Source organism: Protopterus annectens, chromosome 1.part2 (assembly GCF_019279795.1).
Source record: "Protopterus annectens isolate FY-2018-M chromosome 1.part2, PAN1.0, whole genome shotgun sequence".
Lineage (NCBI taxonomy): Eukaryota > Metazoa > Chordata > Ceratodontiformes > Protopteridae > Protopterus > Protopterus annectens.
The window spans coordinates 186,069,563-186,091,745 of NC_056727.1; positions in this window are offsets into that span (position 1 = coordinate 186,069,563).

Genomic DNA, 22,183 nt, shown 5'->3' on the forward strand with positions numbered 1-22,183 from the left:
GACGGCTTGCACCTGTCACCCTTAGGCTTTCAATTACTGGCCAAGGCTCTTGCTACCTCCCATAGTGCCTTTTTTAGGCAAGGCTCAAAAGACAAGCCCACCACCATAAATAGCCCAAGTAAAAAAAAACTGAGGGTAATGCTACTCAATGCCAGAAGTCTAAACATCAAAATGCATGCACTTGAGGCACTTCTCAGTATGGAGAAAATCGATATATGTGCAGTAACAGAAACCTGGTTTAAGGCTCCAGAGAGCACCCTAGCACTACTAGGCTACAACTCATACCATACATTTCGGCCACAAAACCCGGACCGAAATACAAAAGGTGGGGGAGTATCCATATTCATGAAGGATACCCATACCTCCAGGTTAGTGGCACAGCACGATGCTTCAGAGATCATCCACGTGCAACTAACAATGAGCAAAACTGCTATTCAAATTATAGCTTGCTACAGATCACCCACCATGTCCCAGGACCCCCATTCCGCATTCCTGGAAACACTGGGAAACATAAAAGTCCTACCAAACACCCTGATATTGGGTGATTTCAATTACTCAAACATTAACTGGGAAAACGACTCAAGTACAAACTCCTTTGCCTAACATTTCCTAGAATTTATAAACTCAAATGCCCTGGATCAACTGGTCAACACCCCCACCAGAGGTGACAACATATTGGACTTGGTCATCACCAACATGAGCCACCGGTGTTCCACACCAGATGGCAACCCCTCGTTGGTTAGATCTGACCATAAACTAATCACTCTGTATATCCACATTCCACCACCACCCTCGGTCAAAGAAACCACCATGAAAAACTTTTCGAAAGCAAACTTCATGTTACTTAAGACTGAGGTGGGAAGTTTCAAAGCCCCCATGCTAAAGGATAACTCTGTCCAAGCTTCAAAATCCTTTACTAATGCACTCTATGGGCACCTACAAGATTGCATGGATCATGCTATCCCAAATAAAACCAATACTCACTCCTCCAAGAAAAGGAAACCAGTCTGGTGGGCCCCTGCCATAAACAAGCTAGACAATAGAAGGAGGAAACTAGTGCAGAAAACAGTAAAATCCCAAGAAGGGAAGACATGCCTGATCAGTATCAGCAAGAAACTATGTTCCCTCATAAAATCATCCAAGGCTAGCTTTGAAAGAAAAATTGCCATGGACTCCAAAGATAACCACAAGGCATTCTTTAGCTATGTCAAGAATCTAAGTGGCAATTCTCAAATCTGCTCGGAGTTAGTGCAGAATGGTAATAAATGCACTGAACTGACCGATATAGCCAGCATCCTGGGAGACATGTTCAGTGCAAACTTCACCCCCTTCTCACCCCCAAAAGGGCCCATAACTATACCAGAAGAATGTAGTGCCCCTGAAATCACAGACACTCAGGTTAAAACAGCCCTCTCCAAAGCCAAAAACGCAGCATCAATGGGACCGGACTGTGTCCTAGGCTGTGTCCTACATGAGCTCAAAGATGAACTAACCCCTCACCTAAACACACTGTTTAAACTCAGCCTCTCCACAGGCTATGTGTCCACAGAGTGGCACACAGCAATGATTTTTCTGCTCCACAAAGGTGGAGCCACGATGGACCCCGGGAACTCTCGCCCTATAAGCCTGACTAGCTTGGTCTGCAAAGCTATGGAGTGCATCATCATGGATCTCATTAACAGAGACATTGGGAACCTTCAAACACTGGACCCTACCCAGTTCGGCTTTGTTAAGGGCAGATCATGCCTCCTAAACCTGGTGGTCTTCTTTGAGACAGTTACCAAGGCTATAGATGAGGTAAAGGTAGTCCTCACAGCCTACCTAGACCTCGTAAAGGCCTTTGACACCATTCCCCACTCAGGTATTATAGACAAGCTCACCAGCCTGAACATAAACCCCTACGTCACGAGATGGGTTGCCAACTGGCTCATGGACAGAACACTCATGGTAAGAGTTGTGGGAGCTAGGACTGACTCTAAACCGGTTACAAGTGGCGTTCCCCAGGACTCAGTCCTAGGACCCCCCCCCCATTCAGCATATACTTCTCAGAGGTACAGGCAAACACAGGAGGACTATGGCTGACCAAGTTCACAGACGACTGTAAACTAGGGGATATAATTGACTCTCCGGCTGACACAGACATCCTCCAAAAGGGTCTCACTGAGACAGATACCTGGTGTCAAAACCATGACCTCAAGCTAAATGCCAAAAAGTGCATAGTCATCCCCTTTGGAAAAAGTAAAGTACCCACAAACTATCACATAGGTGGTAGCCCTCTAAATACGGAAGACAAAATAAGGGATCTGGGGACCCAAGTTGACAGTAACCTCTCCTTTGATAATCCCATTGCTAAAGTGGTTAGAAAATCCTTCTATGTGGCCCACCTTATCACAAAAGGGTTTGCATCCAGATTGAAAGAGGCCATTGGGCCCCTCTATGCATCACTCATCAGACCCATCATAGAGTACAATGCCCCATTTGGGATGTACCTTAAAAGACACCTGCAACAACTGGAAAGATCACAAAAGTACCTCACCAAGAGGATCACTGGCCTCAAGCAGATGCCCTATGCAGCTCGACTGAAGAAACTCCAGCTGTACTCGGTTGCATACCACCTGCTCAGAGGTGATCTCTGCCTGACATACAAGGCCATGTCCAACCCAGAATTGATGGACATGCTCCACCTAAGGAAAACCATATCCCCTTGAGCCACATGCTCCAGGGATCTAAACCTCACCACAGCAATAAATAGGACGTGCTGGAGGGATAGATTCCTGTCCCAAAGACTTCCCATGCTTTGGAACAAGATCCCAATCTACATTAGGCAGAGCTCCTCATTAACCCTCTTCAAGAGAAACTTTGAAGAGTGGATGGGAAACACAAAGTTTACCCCAGGGATCACTTCAATGACTCTGCTGGACAGAGGCTCAGGGAACTAATCTAAGGAGGTGGCGAAAGTCAACACATTCCGGCTAGGCTTATAAATGCCTTCAGGCAGATAGCCTAGTACCTACCTATGAACCTATGAACCTATGAACAAGGGAACTTCATCAGAATAACACTATCCAAAATTCAAAGCACTTAAAAAGTGTCATCAATTAACATACATTTCCAGCAATAAGTTAATTGAATAATTACAAATAATTACATATTAAAATGTGGTCTAAGGTATCTTAAAATCAAACTCAGTAGAATAATAGAAGAATAAATGAACAATATAACTGAAAAATAAAACTGGACATAAAAAACTAAACATAAAAATTGTGTCTACAAACAACAATACATCTTCCAGCACGTACCCAAGTGTTCTAGGAAAAACAAATTACCAGCCATAGTTTTACTTTAAGGCTCTCTTCCTTAAAGCAGGGATAATGGAACAGTGTTCATTTAACCCTGGGGTGAACAAGCATCCAGCCTAAGCTGCCACATAAGTTCACAAAACTCAAGGCTGTTTTCCCAGTCATCACCTCTCTCAAATTGTTTAACCTGTTCCAGCACCCAAAATTTGAAACAGTAATCTACACATACCAATGTGTCTTTAAAAAGAGCATTGGTGTCCTTCTTTCTACTGATTTCATAAAAATGCTCATAGATCCTCTGTTTAAGCTTTCTTTCTGTTTTACCAACGTAGTATGCAAAACAGTTTGAGCAAAATGCCAAATAAACAACCTCCCTTGTCTGGCAGTTGAAATAGCCTTTGGCTTTCAAAATCCATCCAGGGTGATGAAAATCAAATATGTCCGTATCAACAATGAAAGAACATTGGGGGCACATACCACACTTGTGTGTGCCTCTCCTCCCTTTCCCAATAGTACTGCTATTAACCCTTTCTAAAAAATTATTTAGGTTGTAACCCCTTCTCAAACTAAATTTTACATCCCTGGAAAAAATGTCCAAAGTATTGGGCATACTGGCAAATATGTTCCAGTAAGTCATGACAATATTTTACATAACGCGGGTGCTTCTGTGAAAATCCATCACAACGTATAGTTCTCTACCTTGGTGAGGCTCAGCACCTCCTACCTGCCTGCAAGATCCACATCCATTGTTAACAAAGCACCATCCATTGTTCATGAACAACCAACTGGGTTTCCTATGGATAAAATAGGTTTATATCTAACACCCCATCCTTCCAATATTACATCTCTAATGGAACTCACCATAGATTCTGGATACCCTCTTCTAACAAAGAGGTCTCCAATGTATTCCAACTCAGATATTAAATCTTCCTTAAGGGTGATCATGCGGGCAGACCTAACCATCTGCCCTTTGACAATATTCCTCTTTAGGAAGTAGGGGTGTTCACTTTTAAAATGTAGGTATGAGTTAGAAATTTTTTTTTTCCGGTATAACCAGGAAACATATCTATTCATACTCAATTCCTTCCTAATGTCCACATCCAAAAAATGGATTCGTTTTCCCCCACATTGGATGTAAATTCCAGAAAATTGGTAGTTTTGTTAATATAATCTAAAAATTTTTTAATAGTATCCCGTGGGCCCTTCCATACAATAAATATATCATCCAGGTACCGAAAATAGCTTCTAATATACTGGTAGAATGATGAAGTAAACACATAACGTTGTTCCCAGTATAAAAGAACTATGTTGGCAAATATGGGGTCACAAGAGGTCTCCATAGCCACCCCACTTATCTGCTTGTAGTACTCCCCCCTGGAAAAATATAACATTTTTCTTAAGTACTGACTCCATGTTTTCCAACACGAGTCTAAATTCCAAGGGGGAAAGATAGTCAAAATCCACTATAACTTCCTCATACCAAGCCAGTCCTATGTTGTGGGGAATGACACTAAACAAATCTTTAATGTCAATTGTGAGGAAAAAATAGTCTGCATTAAATTCTATGTTCCTGAACTTTGTCAGGAAGGCTCACGAGTCTATAAAAATGTGAGGGTAAGTGGTGTAGAATGGTTTTAACTTACTATCCACGTACATAGAAAGTGGATGTGTTTTTGACCCTACTAAAGAGATGATTGGTCTCAAAGGGGGTTTTGAACATCTTGGTTTGTTTCTGGGATCCCAAGAATACCTGGAATCACTGGTTTGGGAACCCACATAAAGTTAAAATTTGTTTATCTAACACCCACTGAAACACGTTGTCTTCAAGATACATGTCCAAATTCCTGTATTTCAACTTAATCTCATTTCCAGATACTTGATATTTGACAAACAAAGCAAAAATAAAGCAGTAGCTCTCTAATAGAGTTAAATGAAGTGAAAAGTAGCAACATAAAACTTTTATTTGCCAAGGATGGTACAGGATTAATTCTGGACCCTCTCAAAGTGTGGCAAGGACATCAAGCAGATGTGAGTTCTGTGAAAATGACAATTTCTAGTAAGGGTGGTTAACTCAAGAGCAATGCTAGTTTGCTGGGTGAGTTGTCAGTATTATAGATTTATGGAAAATAATGGGTGGGAAAATTACTTAAATATTATTTCCGTTGGTGAATACTACTTGAAATGTGTTTTATTTCCTCAATAGGGTCCTCACTTTATGTTAAACTTCTACTGTCAGCTGAGAAAACCTTCACTCATCCTGAAAACAGCCATTCTCCATTCAGTACCAGACGTTTGCATTCTCCCTTGATTGTGACCCTCCTCTTCACTCTAGTGCTAATTCTAATTCTACAAGCATCCTTTGTGCCAGAGCCATGGGCTCAAGCTCAATGCCAAGAAATGTATAGTTATCCCTTTTGGGAAAGAAAATGTACCAGTGAATTACCACATAGGTGGCAGTACTCAAAACACCGAAAGTGTGATAAGAGACTTAGGGACACAGGTGGACAGTGGTCTCACCTTTGATAGCCACACCGCCACAACAGTCAAGAAATCCTTCTATGCGGCACACCTCATCACTAAGGGCTTTTCATCCAGAAAAAAGGAGGTCATTGTCCCACTGTACTCATCCCTCATTAGACCCATTATAGAATACAGTGCCCCATTTGGTATGTACCTCTCAAGACATCTGCAACAAATGGAAAGACCGCAGAAATACCTCACTAAAAGAATCACAGGCCTAAAGCAGATGCCCTTTGCTGACCGTCTAAAAAAACTCCACCTATACTCTGTCGCATATCATCTACTCAGAGGCAATCTCTGCTTAACATACAAGGCCATGTCAAACCCAGAGCTGGTCTATAGATGGAGATTTTCCCTTTATGCCATTAATGTTTTACACACACACACACACACACACACACACACACACACACACACACACACACACACACACACACACACACACACACACACACAGTGTATATGTAGTCTTTTGCCTGAATGTTTCTTACCCCACAGCTGCACTACTTTGAAGTCATCATCATCAGTACCCCTCTTTTTCATATTTTTACATGGGGTCAGGGTGTAACATCAAAATTAATCAAAGTGACCAAATAATCTACAGTCAGTATTTTCTATAAAAAATGGTGTTATCAAAGTGTCTCATTTTCTTTCATGAAATCCCAGGAATTAATCAGACTTTGCATTATCTCAGAAAATGCCATCATGTACAAGTAAAGCTATAGTCATTTGTTTCATGTTTAGGCTTTTTCATTCAGGATGTTCCTTTCAGTGAGGTGTTGCTGACTGATGGATTGGTATCCAACTTTTGGATCAAGACGGTAATAGTTTGTCTGTGGGTGACCTTTATTCTGCGTATATTCCAAAGGGGCTGCACAGGAAAGGCTAATGAGAGACAGGTTCTGTTCCCTGAGGTACAGCTTTGGTAGAATTTTATTTATTTATTATTTATTGCAGTCTTGTGTTATGTCTTTGAAGTTGAACATTAGTGGCTCATTTACAAAAGCTGTGTGTTCAGTGGAGTAGTAAGGAGAAGCTGCACATACATGATCCATACAGAGATAAACAGGACTCATTACTGGATATGTGTAGTCCTGGCTGTACAACTAAAAGAAAATAAATGCACCTTATGACATACAGAAGTCAGTATGTAAATGTATGATAAACTGTCTGAAGAGTTACCCGGAAATGTATATGCTATGCTTGTTACATACTAGTTCAGGAAGACACAAGTCTGGAGGTAGCTAGGCAGAGAGACATGTGGAAGTACATTAGTCAAGGCATGTGGTAGGCATAAAGAGATTGATGAGTGCTGTTGTCGAAGTTCCCTTACGAATGATAGTATATAAGGTACATCACACAGTGTTAAGATAAAGTTAATGTAAAAGCCTGCTTACTTACTTAACATGGCATTGTTGAACAGCCAGCAAAGTAGGTATAGATGATTCCCCAGTCATTGTATTCCATGTCATTTTGTACTTCTGTAACTCATGATGGTTTGAACAGGGCAGCACAGTCTTTTGTACTGGTTTCAGGATTAGACACAGGAAATACCAGAATTCTATTTAAAGGATGTTTATTTGCTTCTTGCATAAGTGGTTTAGTGGACATTAAAAAAATAAATTAAGTAACAGGCAACTCAGGGCAACAGCTCATAGCTGTTATAATGAATATTATATTATATTATATTATATTACTCACGTAGTTTGTTTGTTTCTTTCGGCTTTTCCCAGTTAGGGGTCGCCACAGCGGAACTCCGGTCCGCTAATGATTGGCAGTAGATTTTGACGTGCTGGCTAATGCACAAGATTCTAGTATGCACATATATACTCACGCACACACACACACACACACACACACACACACACACACACACACACACACACACACACACACACACACACACGGGTACGTAGACATATGCTTGGGTGTATGCTAAGAGAAAAGTTAGGCTCATGTTATAAATGCAAACAGTCGTTTATGAAGCCTGCACCTAAGCTATTTGAAAGAAAGTAAAAGTCTACATTTATATACAAAATACAATGGAACAATTGAGTTTGACATTGCAGAATTATACTTATTTAATTATTTTTAATGTACAGAAAGTCTTGCTCTTGCTTTGTGTAGAAGCCTCTAACAAAGTACGTTTATCTGACCCTGTAGTTAATTTTGTACTAACTAACTTCCTGCAATTTTGTCTGGAAAATGTCCTATTTGATTGGAAATGTGGTATGTATTTTACCCATAATAAGTAGAATTTCAACTTTAAAAATAAACCGTGGGTGAAGCTTGTCAGTTTTTTTGATTTACACACAACTGATAGTGATGTGTTAGAATGCACAGGACAGTATTTACATTAGGCCATTATTAAAAATCAGATCCAAGAATAAAGCTCAGCTTTAGTAAGATGCTTGCCATCAAGCGTGTTTCATCTCACTGCTGTATGAAACAACTATGATAAAAAGTGACATTTTGGAGCATACACTTGAGCTATAGTGCATTCCTTTAATGCTAGGCATTGACCTTGATTTTTTGAAGACTTAATTGCTACTGCGTCATGTGGTTGGATCATTTACAATAATCTTTTTGTGTTGCTACTGCTTCAGGTGCCTTGAGGCATGTAGCTCCTTGAAAAAGAAAGAAAAGATGGGGGTGCAAGAGAGAAAACAACAACTCATATTGATTAAATGATATCCTCAAAGGCCTTGTATTTGGCATAGAGTAATCATGGTAACAGCTTGCTGAGTAAAGGTTACATCTTAATAGGCAACAACAAAAAATGTGCAACTGGAAATAGGGAAGGTAGTTGAAAGATTCTGACTTGGTTTGATGCAGGGAAGCAGATGTTTGCACCTTAGGCTCTGAATGTGAGGTGTATCAAGGCTGCTCAGGTATTTGCAGAATTCTGTATGACTGGTTAGAGAATGGATAAGCAGAAAGTGCATTACATCTGTTATTATTTTTTTCACAGTTGTGCTACTGTACTTGTTTTTATTTTAAGACACACTGCTGCAAAGTGTCCTTCCAAAGACTAATTGCACGCCTAGAGAGTTATGCCATTTACCTATTACTAAAATAAAGAAAAACACTGAATTAAAAGTAATGAACTGCATATTTAATATATGAAAGGCACATGCTGTGATTACGGCTAATCAGTGACCACTTAGGTTAAAAATAATGCCCTCTATAAATGATAAACTGGTTAAAATATTCTTTTAGTAAATGCATTCACTTTGGATTTACAGGCTTCTTTGCAGCTGTCACCAGTGAGCTCATTACAGGACTGGCCTAAATTTATCAATCAAAAATCTTAAAAGAGAATATGAAATGTAAAAGTTTTAGAGTAGCATTCCAGCTTTCAGCTGCATCCTTCCCTACTGATTATGGTAGAGAGTCCAGCCAAGCAAGGACTGAACTCCATATAGCCAGGTGCTATCTCATTAAAATGCTACCCTAAAGGGAGAATATGTGTCTCTATTTATATCATAGTGACACAACTGTGAATAATAATAATAAAAAGCATAACATATTGCTTGAGGATAAAATAAATGCATAAATACTTTGTTAATAGCAACATATCTGTCCCCCCCCCAAAAAAAAAAAACAAAACAAACACTATAACAAATTAATCAGAACTAGTGTGTGGTCAGCGACAACAATGCCAATGTATTGTTAATTCCTTGAGGGCTGAGATCTACAAACATGCTGTCCAAAGACATGAACTGTTACAGAATATGTCGACCATAGCATAAGGCATTTAACAGCTGGTACAGACAACTAACAACATTTTGGTGTTCGGAATAGCCTGTTGAGTAATGAGACATCTCAGGTACAGAGATGTAGGAAGAAGACAATGGATTATTATAGTGTTAATTTTGATTAACCACTGTGTAACTGCCTCTATTCATTTCAAAGCAGCATGCTTCATGACCATGGATGTTCTGCCTTTGGACGCAGTTGATATTTTTGTGTTAATGTGATATAATTTATTAAATGATATTCTGTAATTATCCATAAAATAAGTGAAAAATGTTCTGAGGCAAGGCAATGTATTCATTTAATATATGTAGAAAACTTTAATTTTATTGTGTAGCATATTTAAATGCATTTGCAAGTGAAAGGACCACAGAATTACTACTTTGTATGCAAATTGAATGCCTGTTTATTTTAGGAATGTTGGCAAAACAAAAGTAAATTGAATTTCCATCATTTTTCACAAAAGGAGATGAAAGAACATTTATCTTTTATACGACTACTCAAAGAAATTTGCTAGTAAGTGTCACATGTTGGAAGCACATTTATGAGACAAGTAGGTTGAATGTTGTGTAGGACAAATTGTTTCATTGGGATTTAGTTGTACATTTCATTATCTGGCCATAGTTTTTCTGCCATAGCTATCATTATTGTCAACACAAATTATAGAATTTTCCTTGCTTAGCAGATTTCTATGGAAAACTTTGTTCATTTCATGTATTTTATTAACTGATGAGATGACAATCATATTTCAGTACATTAATAGAACAGAGCAATATAAATCAAGCACCATATAAATGACCTCCAATATTTTAATTAACACCAATACCTCATGTGGCATCTTTGCAAAACAAACAAGTACAATATAAACCATGTGAAACTTATGAAATTGATAACAACTTTCATTTCTTGCACCACGAAGTTCCAAACAGTCAGTGAAACGCCTTGAGCTGGATTCATGAATGCCTGCACTTAGTGCTGCTATAGTGTTGGTGATGTGCACAAGATAGTGCACTATTTAGTATTCACTAAGCAGCTGTCTGCATTGTGTATACCCTGAAAACAAGGGTATGTGGCATGATATGCTAGTGAAGGCATAAGTAGCTGCAATACTTGCTAATTAAGCAATCCAACATGGCAGAGCTATTCAGCCATGTATAAAGAGTGAGAGCACCCTCGGTTCTCCCTTTTGCCCTGAAATCCCAAAGTCTTTGGAATACAGCCAGAAAGACACTTAGAAAAAAAATGTTAGGGGTTGCTGCAGCCATCATTAATGTGTATGTGCAACAGGCTTAATTAAAGGTGCTGCTGCCAGACCTCAGCAGAGGAGGAGAAGAAGAAAGGTGTTTAGACTCCAGTTCACTTAACATGGACTGCATGATACAGAAATTGCAAATCAATACAGGGTGGACAGGGATACACTAGAGGAAATATTCAAATTCTACTGCCCTCATCTGAGGACCCAGCAGAAACATGGAAAACCTACCCCAGTGGAAATAAAGGTATGTATATCAGTAAGTATACTAACTACAGATATTTCCCAGAGACCCACACTGGATATCTTAGGGGTGTCACAGATCTCAGCTTCCAGAATCTTACATCAATTTCAAAATGCAATGCTACAACATGCCAGAAATTATATCTATTTCCCATGTACCCTAGCAGAGAGGACAACAACTATACAATTATTTCATGTCATAGCACACTTCCTGAACTTCTGTGGGCCATAGATTGCACATACATGGAAATAAAATCCTGACCTGGTGAACAGAGAAAGTGATACATTAATAGGAAAGGATACCACTCAGTCAACTCTCAGGCTGCCTGTAATGCCCACAGGATCATCTACAATGCGTCTGTAAGTAAACCTGGCAGATTTCATGACTCACACATATGGCACACCTGTGACTTGTACACAAGGTTTGCTAAGGGTGACTTTACACAAGGGCATCTAGTGGAGGATGCAGATTGTGCACTGGGACCTTGACTTATGAATCCCATGAGAAACCCACACAATCCTACTTTGCAAGGATACAATGATGTCTATGCTTAAACTAGGAATATAATACAACATATATTAGGCTTGCTGAAGTCAAGTTTCTGGTGTCTAGACACATCAGGAGGTGCCCTGCATTACAACCCAGACACATCATCCAAAATACTCACATTTTCTGCCATGTTGCACAAGATAAGCTTCAACAAGGACAACAAAGCCAAGGATCCATTTTCCAGGACCACAGGCATGGCTAGCAGCTCAAGCATATACGGATGAGGAGTATGAGGGAAAACAACCTGCTGCACATGGTGTTGACAGATGTAGGTGTGCACAGTATGCCCTGGTTCTGGCTAAGAGGCAAAGGATAGCCCACACAATTACTGCCTAAATGAAAAACTAAGATCCTAAGCACATACAAATATTAAAACTGATGCTGCAAAAGTATACAACATTTACTTAAACATGTAATGATTGTGTTCTGTTAGCATTAGACAGAGTCAATCAACAAGGACACATTATGTAGCTGCAGTATTAACAAGGTAAGTGTGGAACCTATTAAAAACAAAACAGAAAAATTAGATATCTAAACAAGTACCCTCATTTGCAAATATTTAAGTCACTAAAATGAAACATATCTCAGCTGTATAGTAAGGTCAGCATTAACTAATGACTGATTTCTGCAACAGTAGTGTAGTTAGGGCAGGGTAAGAGGGCCAAATGCCTCAGATGCAAAGTGCTGTTGGATAATGATCAGCTGATCCCAGTCATTAATGCAATAATGGCTTTTAAAAGCCATAATTGAATTGCGATCAAACCTGAGCACTGTAGCACTCAGCGTCTGGTCTAAACTGTAGCAACTGCTTACTGCATTGTAGCATGCAGCTTGCTACATTTTAAAAGAAGAAACTTTCTTTTTTTAAGTAAAACATGAACACCGTAACACTTCATGCAGGGTACAAACTGCAGCAACTGTTTGCTACATTTGAAAACAAGAAGAAATTCTTTTTTTTTTTAATAAAACAAAGGAGGGTTGAGGGGAGGGCACATCAATGGGACTTGAATGGCTGGGCAGAAGGGAGGGTGTGTTGTGGTGTGCCAGTAGAAGGAGGGTATGTGGCTTTTAATATAGTAAAGAGCTGAGGGGGTGGTCCACTGGTTCATGGTGCAAGCACAGGGTACTGGTTGAGCCAGGTATGCTTCTGCTTGCACAGGTGACCATGACTCTTCTCAATATTTCCACATTGTCACAGGTATGTACACTGCCCTAAAAACTGTCAGTATTGTTTCCCTCATACACATATGGAAATGATAGCTTTATTGTTTTTTAACCTGCATGTGTGTTCTATCATAAGTAATGTGGATATAATTTATTACTTTTGATCACTCCGACAATATACATTCCAACAGCAGAGGACTTCATTACACCTAACACACGTGTGTAGCTAGGCATTCTCAATAAAATCGTGAGTGACAGAGATATTATTGAGCATGCTACTGAGCATCTATAATGACAACTGTATATTTATGCTTTTTTGACTGTAATTATATCACTGTTTAGCATTTACATTAATATACAACACATGGCTAATACATGTTTAAAGGTAACTTTCTATGGTTACAAATGACAACAAACAGAAAAGATATGTCCCTTTCTGATGTGCATGAGACAACAGCTGTAAGGTCCATTTATTTCTATTTATACCTGATGGAATAGAGAATAAAGCAATACTGCCAGATGCCACATATAACTTGCTATATATGCATCTGATATGCAAAAACTGCAGTATATGCAAATATCCCAAATTTATTTACTGACCTTGCTGTTATCTCATCTCAGTCTTTTATTCACATTTAACACATTTACTCTCCTTTGAAACACTGTTGCTTTGTGCGCCTCTGACATCCCTTGTCAGCATGTCCATTTTTATTTAGGTACATAGGCCAATAAAGTATACAGGATTACTTTTTATAAAGTCAGTATAAATTATTGTGAAGATTGGGTGAAGATAGATGAAGGCTGCCAGCCCAACCAGATAAAATTTTGTAGATAATTCTGTCATCTATAAATATTAATGTAAACCACAGGCTTATTGTCTTAAATGGTAAAAATAGTGTTACATGTGGAACTGGAAAAATGTATCAACAGTGCATTCTACTGACCAAGTAAAGCATGTTGTGACCCTTTGATGTTAAAACATGGAGTCAGTAAGTCTAGAGTGAGGCATCCTGCCTATTGTTTTAATGCCAGAGTTATTGGCCAGAATTTGCATGCATAAATGTCCTTTATTGCTCTGGTTTCTGCCCAGAGGTGAAGAATGTAAATGTAGTTTCTGTTAGCCTGGGAACCCAGGGCAGTGTGAAGAATGATGTGATGTGAACCAGGAATGTGATTTTTAAAAACAGAGAAAATCAAAGAGCATTAAGCATTTTTGTCTTGACCATCCAACTCACCAGCACTGTCCTGCTCTATATGTAAGTTTATCTTAGACTTGTGTTTTCCTTTAGAAATAGCTAGAAACTAGAAATATTTGACTGTGTTTTTCTGTGATGTCAGAACTGTACTACTGAGTTATTTTAAGTATTTCTCTGTGATCTCTGAACTCTTGACTAGCACTGTGTAGTAAAAAGTATTGTCTTGTGTTTTGACTATTTGTTGTTAAATATTTTTAGACCCTTTCAACTGTGGCTGTTTTTAATTTAAGCTCTTTAGAGTACTTGCACGCCTTTGGTAAAATTGTACATAGCCACACCAATAGCTTTAGCCGTGGGCTATACTACCAATTGGGTAATAATATTGCACAGTAATAATTGGACACCCTTTTAAGGGCCTTTGAGTAGCTGATAAATATTAGTGGGTGGTGGCAGCTGGTGCTACCCTATAGTCTGGAAAAAGGGGCACAGCTGGAGAACCTGTGCCAACCTTCACCAGGAGTGTCTGTGTGGTTGTATAAACTCTTCTCAAAGTGTGTGTGTGTGTGTGTGTGTGTGTGTGTGTGTGTGTGTGTGTGTGTGCTACTTGGGCAGGGACACGAAGCACTGGTTGGACAGAGAGGGTGCTGGAGGTTTTAACTTGCCCACTAGGCTAATATCTGGACCCTATAGCTGTGCCAGTGGGGAGTCTTATTGGGTACCTGGAGAGCAAGAGAGCATCCAGCCCCAGACTAAATGTGATCTCTGTGTGCTCTTAAGGGAAATTGCACTTTACTGTGTGTATTTGTTATCCTTTCCTCCTATATGAGACAACCCTCACTAGTGTTAGTGGTGAGGATTGAGGCTCCTTGATTGCTGGGCCTGGGCACAGGCATCAAAATTATTTATGGCAAAAATGCCCTTTATGAATTAATCAGATTTTAATTATCTGAATACATTTCCCCCATTTGCCTTCCTCTGCTTCTTGTTTCTGCACTAATCTCACTACATATCTGAGTAATGTTTCCCTGCTTAGCCTCCCCTGCTTCTTGTATGTGCACTGGTTAAACTATATCTGAGTGCACTTTCCCAGATTTCTTCCCCTGCCTCTTAATTCTTTGATTAAACTTGGCCTTGCATTGTATTATGCTGTCCATGTGTGCTCACTCACTAGGTTTGTTTACAGACAACATCTTTTGTTTATATTGTGTGATTCAGCTTCTGTGCACTTTCTCGTGGCCACTAACTCTTTTCCTGGACATGAAAAGGTGCTGATAAAAGTGTATGCTTGCTTAGCAACTTGCATATTCAGTGAGTGATGCTGCTAATTGTGCTAACATGCTTAAATCATGTAGGCTTAGTGCAAAGTCACATGCTTATTAATGAATCCCTGGGATTGCATTCACTTTGTTAGATTCATTACAATTTGGGGTTGGATGTAATACCTCATGAATTCTCTCAGTGCAAATTTTCTGCTGCCACTTTTCACTATAATGTCACTTTTCCTGAGTATTCTTAAGGAATGCCATAGGTATCCCATTTTCAGAGTAGAACCAGGCAGAATTATATTTCAATAGGTGCCATACCTCTCAACTGACCAGATTTTTACAGAATATCTAGATTTTTGCCTCATATTTTGGTCTGTTCCTCATAAATTTTGTGGTTGTCTAGCAAATCACTGTGTATTGAAATCAGTAAATGATGATATACATTTGTTTCAGACTTTATATTCTCCAGAAAATGCATGCCAATGTTTATGAAAACACTATTTAAAGTCTGTCTGTCCCTATTTTGGGGCCTTTATCCCCCATTATTTTAGGCTTTGTCCAGATTTTTTGTTGTAAGATTTTGACAGGTATGATAGGTACCTATTAGAGCAAACAATATGAAGACATGTCACACTACAGTTCTGTGGTAAAATATACAAAAAGAACACAGCAGCACTGTTTCATGTTGCTTTCAATTGCATAACACTTCATTATGCCTGCAGTGTATAAATACTGTGTGCCAGAACAAAACCCTGTCAAATGACGTATCCTATCACTGAGTACACTACTGTGTGCCAGCATAAAATCCTGTCAAAGCACTCATCCCACCACTGAGTACACTACTGTGTGCCAGCATAAAACTCTGTCAAACCACTCATCCCATCACTGAGTACACTGTGTGTCAGCTTAAAACCCTGTCAAAGTACTCATCCCATCACTGAGTACATTACTGTGTGCTAGCATAAAACTTTGTCAAACCAGTAATCCCATCACTGCGTACACTACTTTGTGCCAGCATAAAACTCTGTCAAACCACTCACCCCATTACTGAGTACACTACTGTGTGCCAGCATAAAACCCTGTCAAAGCACTCATCCTATCACTGAGTACGTTACTGTGTGCTAGCATAAAACTCTGTCAAACCACTCACCCCATCACTGAGTACACTACTGTGTGCCAGCATAAAACCCTGTCAAAACACTCATCCTATCACTGAGTACACTACTGTGTGCCAGCATAAAACCCTGTCAAAACACTCATCCTATCACTGAGTACATTACTGTGTGCTAGCATAAAACTCTGTCAAACCACTCATCCCATCACTGAGTACACTACTGTGTGTCAGTTTAAAACCCTGACAAACCATTCATCCCATCACTGAATACATGCCTTGCAAGGGAATATAAAATAGATAAACTATAATCTAATTTAACTACCTGTTGAGAAGGGTTTTTTTGTTGAGCTTGGTAACATAATATAAGTAACCACTTTCAGTACTGAGGAAAGAGAGGAGCATGAGGCCTGATGTAAAGCAGTGGTCAGCGGTGGTCATATGTGACAACTGGAGGCATCAAAGTAGGATAATGAACATGTAACTTTAAAGAGAGATGCAATGAAAGTGAGCAGTAGAGAAAAGTGGGAAAGTGAATACCCAATTCACAACTCTAGTGAAATAGAATATAAATAAAGGCAGATGTAAAGAAAGAAAATGTCGATTGATGGATGGATAGATTTAAAATGTATTGACTGGGGCAGAGCACTAATCCACATGGACCATTTTCAGACTAAGCCCAGGAGTACAAACTAAAAAAAGAAATACAAAAGCATAGTATGAATTCTATATATTAAAAAAAAATAAATAACATACACAATGGAATTAAAATATCTGCATATATTTGGAATTATAGCTATGTACAGTAAAGCTATAAAATGACATAAGAATATACAGTAGAATTATATCTGAGGACAGGAGAGGAAAAAAAGGAAAAAAATCCCTGTAACAGACAGACTACTGACATTTGTGTGGTTGTACAGTATATTATTGGGAGGAGGGGGTATACAGCCATGTAAATATTTACATTTATCAGCTTCATGTAGATGTTTTTTCACAGGTTATTCTGGAAAACTGGGTAGGATTCACTCCCTTTTAGGGAGGAGAAAAGGGCTTTCCAGAGTTTGATTAGCAAGACAGAGATTCTATGCTCATTATATGTCAATTTCAGTGAAGAGTTTTCAGAGATGTTATATTGCAAGCTGTTGACCTGAGATGTAAGGTGAGTTCCTAAGTGATCTCCTACTGGCAAAATAAAGAAAAGATTTCATTTTAAAAAGTTTGAAAAGAAGGAATCCTTGTATTTGCTTTTTGCAGTAGATACATCCATTTGCTCATGGGGGATCAAAAGTAATAATGTATGTTATCTGTAATGATGAATGCTTCTTTTATAAGTCAGCTGCAGAGATGGAGACAATATTGAGACTGAGCTAACACAATTTCTCTACCTGTATCTGTTTATAGGATCATATTAAGCAAGTAAGCCAGATGATAATGTACGCCTTGACAAATACCACCCTCATGATGTAACCCCAGTTGTAAGAGGTCAAAACATTTCAGGCTGAAGATAACTTTGTCAGTATTCATCCAATCATCAGGGTTACTCTTGAGGTAAAGGTATCATGCTGCTTAATAGATAGGAACAATTTGTTCCAAAGATGGGGCAACCTTGGGGCAATTAATCTATCCCTTCCACATTTTTATCTGTAGTTATTTTTTACGTTTCATTTATATGTTGATGGAAATTTAAATTATTTGTTTGTGAGTTTGGTGTAGCTGTTCATCTTGCAAAAATATCTGCAAAACAAACAGCACCGGAATTACATATTCTAAAGACTTAAACTTTGCCTGTGATATAAACAGGACCTGTTAGAGAGACAGGTATATATCACAGAGACTACCCCTTCTCTGTAACAGGATCCCCATCCATATGAAGCAGAGTTCCTCCCTAACCCAATTCAAGTGTAACTTGGGCAATTGAATGGGTAACAGGAAATTCAGACCTGGTTTGACACGTACGTCTTTAATGGACACAGACAGCCTGTAAATGGTCATAGAAGGGGCAGTCCCTGGGATACATACCTGTCTCTCCAGCAGATTCTATTTATGTCACAGGCTAGGTTTAAGTCTTTAGAATGGGTAATTCTGGTGCTGTTTGTTTTGTGGATCTGTAGGTGGTCCATCAGTGTGGGGTCTGATGATGTCTTATATGCCAGGAATAACTATACTCTCAACAGTTTGTAAGAGACAGAATACAGGGATTGGAGTTTGAAGTGGTCTGCATAGGACATGTTATTTATGCCCTGTATTATTTTAGTGAGGAACCTCAATGGACATCCCAGTTGTTGGATATGTCTGGTTAAGTACATACAAAAGGGAGCACTGTACTCAAAACAGGTCTAATGAATGTTGAATAAAGTGGGACAGTGATTTTATTCGACCTAAATGCCATAATTTTGTGTATAAGTTCCATAACATAGAATGATTTCCTAACTACTGTAGACACATGATGGTCAAAGGCTAGATTACTGTCTGTCTACGTGCCCCCAAGTCCCTGACTACTGGGTTGACTCTTAGGGGTGTGTTGTCAATATGATAGTTACCAGGGATGTCTGACTTCCCAAAGGATATTATTATACATTTCTTGGCATTTAGCTTTAGTCCATGGCTCTAGCACCAGTTATTTGTCTGTGTCAGCCCTTCTTGGAAAACATTGGTGTCGGTGGGGGATTCTATGACTGCTTCTAATTTGCAATTGTCTGGAAATTAGGTCAGCCAGTGTCCCTTAGAGAATAACTGGTAATTTCTGGAGACAGCAGGAAGTCAATTTATACAGTGTGAGAACAGGAAAGGGGGTAGGGCATATTCTTAAGGAACATCTTTTGTCAAAGTCACAGAGTTGGAAGTTTGGGTGCTTCTCGTGCCATTGCTGCCAGCAGCTAGGAATGCATTAAATATCAAGATATGGTTAACCACACCAAAGAATTTGGTGAAGCCAATACTGCTTCAGTCAGATAACCTCTGTCCACATTGTGCCAAATGTTGTTGATAAGAGTTGGATGACTGTCATTGTACTTCTTGCTCAAAACGTGTGCCGATGTCTAGACAGGAAGGAGTGCTTTTGGATATAAGAGGAAATTTGAGTTTTATAATTTTTCAAAGATTTATCTTATGGTTGAGAGTCTGGAAATGGCCCAGTGCTGGAATGAAGACGTGGGCTTGGGAGTCTTAGGTGGAGTTTTTTTTTCTGAATCTTTCCAGGTTCTGGTCTTTTTTTTTTAACCACCTTTACTGAATTATCACTTCTGATATAGGCAAATTTATATTTATATGAAAGTAATTAAACTACATTAACATGTTCATGTTTGCAAACATTATACTTGACATATATTGCTCTATATCATATGACCTAAGCAACATTACATAAATTATTCAATTCCTGGCCTTTTGTTTTAAACAAGAAACATCTTTATTAAATGATCACTTACAATATAGGCAATCATACATTTATATAAATGAAAACAAACCACATCAACACACTTTCTATCACAAAACATACTGACACACTCCTAGTTGCAAACAAATAATCTACCCAATCATGTTCAGTCAAACATTACATAGCTCATTTAAGTCCTGCCTTCTCCGACAGTGAATCCCACAGGGAATCCTTAAAGTCCACCAACTCACTGAACTCCCAGAAAATATGTTCCGAATTATCTCTTTCTTCCCTGTCACACCTCACTGTCTACCTGAGGAAAAAAATCTCTGGAGTCTACTTGGGGTATAAAAATATCTATGTAAACATTTCCAAGCAAAATAGATTTTTGTTCCATACTTGGAAGACATACATATAACCTTCCACTGTTTCTTTGTGAATTGCTTATCCAATCTCTCTTTCCAACGCTTTCTGACCTCCTCTGATTGATTCTTATAGTTATCATGCAATATTTTATATGCTGTACTAATTATTCCTTTTTTAATGGCAGCTTCTCTTCTTGATTCTACTAAAACCTCTACCAGCAGTGGTCTTTCATTTAGTACCCCACCCCCCCGCCATTTCTTTCTCTTTGCTTATATTCTGATATCAATCCTTGATAGGGAAGGCAATCTCTAACCTGCGATCCATATAAATTCTTGGCATCTTCCCATTCTATCATCTTTCTCTTTCTAGTTATTTTCTCCCAATACCTTGGTTCCTTTGCCAGTTTTCTCCAATAAATTCCAGCCCCCTCTTGCCTGTTATCTATATCCCAAATTGCAGTCATCCCTATTGGCAGAATCTCTTTCTTCCATTCCCTTGTTGGCTTAGTTCTTAGGATACTTTCTGCTACTTTATAGATATAATAGTTTGTATGATTATTGTTATTCTCCTTAAAGGCCTGCATACAAAATCCCAGCCTGTCTTTGATTCCTGAGCTTCCCCCCTGATTCATCATCATCTCTTTCCGCTATGAATTATAGTTTTCTGCTTGTGATATATATATATATATATATATATATATATATATATATATATATATATATATATATATATAGGAGTCTTAACTGTGTAGATCTGAAATACCCCATTCAAATTGGGTAATCCCAATCTGCCCTGTTCTACTGGAAGAATCAGCTTATCCCACTTGACTCTTGCCATCTTCCCCTCCCAGATAAAGTCCTTCAGCTCTTTATTAATTGCTGTCCACAACTTCTCCTCTGGTTGATAAAAATATGCTTGACCTATGTATAAGTCTAATGTGACTAAAACATTTTAACTGCTTGTATCTTACTATCTGAATTCATATAACAAAGCTTCCATTTTCTCAGTTTTTGTATTATCTTTTGTTTAATGTCTTCCCACATATCCTTACCTGCTACACCAGTATCACTTTTAATCCGTACTCCTAAATACTTAATTTTATCATGTTCCCATAAATATGGATATCGCTGAACCAATTCGTATGTGGGTACATAATTTACTGCTATTGCCTTTGTTTTAGCTTCATTAGTTTTGTATCCTGAAAAGATTTGAAACTGTAGAAAACTGTTCCACAACACTGCAATGACTATTTCTGATTTTGTCAGGTATAAAATAATATTAGTACTAGTATCTGATGAAGTCCAGTGGATGTGACGAAAACGAGATTTATCTTGGAAGAGCGTTAATGTAGAAGTGTTTTGTGCGTGTCTTGTGACAATAAAACTTGCTTTTAACTGTTTGGAGATCTTCCTTCCTGGGACTGCACTCCTTTTGGATTTATTGGTGTTTTGTGGAGAACTGCCGCTTTTTTGTACTTTTTTGGTGATTTCAGCGGTTCCTATGGAGAGCCGATCTCTGTCACTGAAGGGACATGATGAGCCTGGTCAGACCAGGAAACTGGTCGGTCAATTGACAGAACTCATAGACTTATGGACACCTTTATGCTATTCGTTGATGGGAACTAATACTCAGGTGAACCGGAATGCAGGAAGCAGAAATGAGAGACCAGTAATGCAACAGAGTAAGAGAAAGAGGGAGCTTATGGGTGATGGTTTTCATGCCGGCGACTCTTTGGATTTAGAAAGTGAATCTTTTAACCCTGGAGCTACACCGAGAGCGTTTTTGGATGTTAATTCAGTGGAGAATAGATCGGAAGGTGTCATTAATAGCAGACAACAATTGGACAATAAAAATACAGGTACTGTCATTTCAAATAGAATGATGGAAACAAATGACTGGCTTAATAAATGTTTTTGTTTTAAACTGGACTTCAATGGCCCAAAAGGGCTTGCAAATAGAGATTCTTTCAATAAAATGTTGGACAATTTATCTAGAAGCATGTATAAATATAAAACACTTATTATTGAAAATGCGTATTTAACTGAATGCATTAGTAGGAACATAGTTCCTAAAGGTTTAAGAATT